Raw genomic sequence first — 3772 nt, 5'->3', positions numbered from 1 at the left:
TGTGTTTTGCAAAAACGAGTTGTGTGTCCCTTTTTGCCACAGCTGTTGCATTGCATGTCATGGCAGGGTCCGTGATGATGAAAGTTACACTTATTGCACCTTGGAAGGGTTCTAACATATCTACTGGCAGGTGCTTGAGTTGCAGGAAGAGCAGCAGGAGTGGTAGCGGCCTGAACTGCCACTATTTGTTGTTTCTTGGAGGGCTCCTGCGAAGACTTGCCCTTGCGCTTGTTCCATAACTTTTTCTTTCCACCGCTCTCCTTTGGTGGTTCGTGGGTAGCTGCTACAGGTTTAGGATCAACCCCGTGATCTATCAGAGTCTGCGCCAGGCACTTGGCGCTGTCAAATGTGAGAGGTTTAGCAGCCAAGATGTTCATTTGAGTTGGGGGTGTCAATCCCCATATGTACCTCTTAATTTTCTTGCTTTCCGGGGTGACCATCCCGGGACATAGAAGAGCCAGGTTGCTGAACCTAGCAGTGTACGCAGCAACGTTGGAACCCTTCATCTTCAGGTTCTAGAGCTCGTGCTCCAGCTTTTGCATCTCGCCCCTTGGGCAATACTCCGCAAGCATTAGTTCTTTCAAATTCTCCCAACCCATGACATTGGCTACCGGTAGAGTTAGGGATTTGACTTGGCTATTCCACCAAGTCATTGCTCTATCGGTGAAGGTGCATGCGGCAAACTTCACCTTTCCTGCCTCGGGGCACGCACATATCTCGAAAATTGATTCGATCTTCTCGAACAACCGAGTTAGGGCAATGACACCTCCATTTCCGTCAAAGGATTTGGGTTTCGCGTTCATAAAGTATTTGTAGAAACACTCTTTCGGGTGTCCCTGACCACCATCAAGATTAAGGGGATGGGTACCACTTCCCGATCCACTAGTGCCGCCATAATTGATCTGCGACATTGCGGCAGCCACAACGGCTGTAACTGCTGCTTGGAACATAACAAGATCGAACTGAGGAGGTGGTGGCGGCGGATCCGTCGAAGGGTTGTTGTTCTTTCTGTTGGGTCTCTTCCTGGGAGGCATCTTTCTCTAAAAGGTATAAGGGGAAAATGGCGATATGCCTTCTACATTGATCATGAATCGGATATTTTCGAACAAGATATATCTTAATCCTACAGCGTTAACAGAGATCTACAATAAAGGTTTACTAACATAAACAAGGAACTACAGGTCTTTCATTTGTGAGGATTAGTACTACTTGTAACAATTCTGTGCAGTGTGATAAGACTAAAATTCTTATAGATTGAATAGATTTTGAACAAGTATTATATGAAGACGAAGTGAAGTAAGAACACAAAATGAATCAACAAAGTGTCGAATGATTAAAAGTCACAACCTCAGAAGAACTCTATTAAGAATTGCTACTGTAGAGGTGTGCTTGGGTTACAATGAAAGTGATTAGATCGATACTAACTATAGTGCATTCATGCACTATATATACTCTAAACCTAATAATAAATAACGGTTGGACAGGCTGAGTCTCCCCGTGTACATAATGGACTAAATAAATAAGCCCAATGACGCAATCTGATATACCCAATAATCTCCCCCTTTGCGTCAATTGAGGCGAGAGATGCTCTACTTCCGTGCCTGCTGAGTCTTCTTAACTGTTTTGAAAAGCTTGGGAATCACAACAAGCAAAGTTCTACGAAACAAGATGTACTATCGAATCATATCATTAAAATTTCTCTTTGTAGCATCATCATTCAAGGTGCACTTGTTAACAATATCCAAGATGTGTTCCAAGCAGACTGTAGAGAACAGCTGTTTGTCAGGTAATGCGAAAAGGCATTTTTGAAAAACACCGGGAACATCAGATCCTCGTTGAAACATTACAGTCAAGTGCACTGTATCGATCTTTCCCATGCTCATTTCGCTCATGCCGCTGGCTTTCCCAATCGGATTCATGGTAGGCTTCCGCTTCAGAACCTTATCAATCTCAACAGCAAGCTTCGTCACTTCGTATATATACGAAACCAACATTCGCTTCAGATGAGCCAGAATGGGTTCGTATTTTTGTTCTTCAGTCAAAAGATGATTCAGCAACAAGATCCAATCATGTGGATTAAGGTTGGGCAGATCTGCAAGCGTGAACTCACGCAACGTGTTTTCTGATCCCCATGTAACCTTGAACTTTGCATTCACGAAGCTTCCAATAGCGATTGGCCATGTGAACTTGACAGTAGTTATTTTCTAAATGCTCCAAGTCAGGTACTGAGGTTTTCCATAAGTGAGATAGAAGTCAATCAAGGCTTTATCTACTTTCGCGTCAGGAGAGGGAATATCTGCAATGGAATCAAAGCAGTGAAAAACGAAGGCTCTTTTCGTTATTGGCATATCATATTGATTATCCCTCGTGTTAGTCAGATTAAACGAAATCACAGGCTCCAACCAATGAACGTTGGGAAATTCAATAGCTTCGTACATCATTTGCTCCATCGTCCACACTGGAAAGAGTGTTTTTCTTGTTTCCAAGAGGTCGTGAGCTTCTTTCTGTTTTCGTTCTTTTTCTTCAAATTCTCTCGCAATGCGAGCACTTTCATTAAGCTCATGTTCACTTAACTTTCGTTTCAGTTGCTCCTCTTCACTTTCTTCTTCTTCAACACCCATTGGAGCTTTTCCTTTTGAACCCGAAGCTACATTAACCTTCGGTTCATCTGACTTTGGTTTCTCCCCTGCTTTAGCGGTTTTCTCTTCTCCCCCTTGTTTCGGAGGGACAGGGGCCTTAGGAACACCTTCAAGCCTATTCAGAAGAGCGAAGGCAGGACGAAGCTTTTCAGCTAAGTTTCTGCGAATGGTGATGGTCAAAATTGAATCATGCGCTTCAATAATATCAGACAACAAGGATTTGACGTCACTGATGCATGATTTCACAACCGCTCGTTCACACTTGAGTTCATTGATTTTGGACTGTGGATGCTAAAGCTTGATTGTTTGAGCACGAAGTTGAGTAGTGCGAAGAGCGAGCTCATCCATGATTTTGCTTTCAACAGCCAAATCATTTTTAAATTTGTTGAGCGTCGTAGAAATCGAGGAGTGGAAGGTGGTGTTATCATCAGAGATACTGGAGTGAAGCTTTTCCAGTTTCTCGCGTTCAGACTTCAGTGAATTGCTGAGCTTTGAATTGGCCTCATTCGCCTTGACAGTATTCCCTTCAGCAGCAGTATTGAGATCTGTCATGAACACCTTCATTTCTAAAATTAGTTTATCGACTTTTTCGGTCGCTTGCTGGTTTAAGAGAGTGGAATCTGTAACTGCTTTGTTCGCTTTATCAAGGTTCGCTGCATGCTCCTTGACCAATGAATCGAGCATACTCTTAACTATGGCTACAGAATAAGCATGACTTGTAGAAGCAGCGACAGACGCGAGTAGACTATGAAGCTTAGTGTTCACCTCCTTCAGATGCCTCTGAGTGAGAGGAGCATCATCATCACTGTCTTCTTGAATGGAGAAAGGAGGTGTGGTAGAGGTATATTCAGGCTGAGGGGAAACATGAGGTATGGTAGAGGTAGTGACAAAACCTGAAGTCTTTGCCCCCGCATCAGATGCGTTGACATTGACGAGAGGTTCGCCTGTAGTAGTGGCTGTTGTAGTGGTTTCAGTGTAGATGGGTGGTGGCTGGGTAGTAGAGGTGGTTGTTTTAGAAATAATAGGTGGTGGTTGAGATGAAATTGGGGGTGAGCAAGGACCGATGGTAATAGGAATAGTAGTGTGAGTAGGAGGAGGTGGAGTTAGAACACAATCGTTTAAAGTTACCTCTT

Source organism: Lactuca virosa, chromosome 3, assembly GCF_052849685.1.
Source record: "Lactuca virosa cultivar CGN04683 chromosome 3, Lactuca_virosa_CGN04683_v6, whole genome shotgun sequence".
NCBI classification, from domain to species: domain Eukaryota; kingdom Viridiplantae; phylum Streptophyta; class Magnoliopsida; order Asterales; family Asteraceae; genus Lactuca; species Lactuca virosa.
This window is presented reverse-complemented; position numbering follows the sequence as displayed.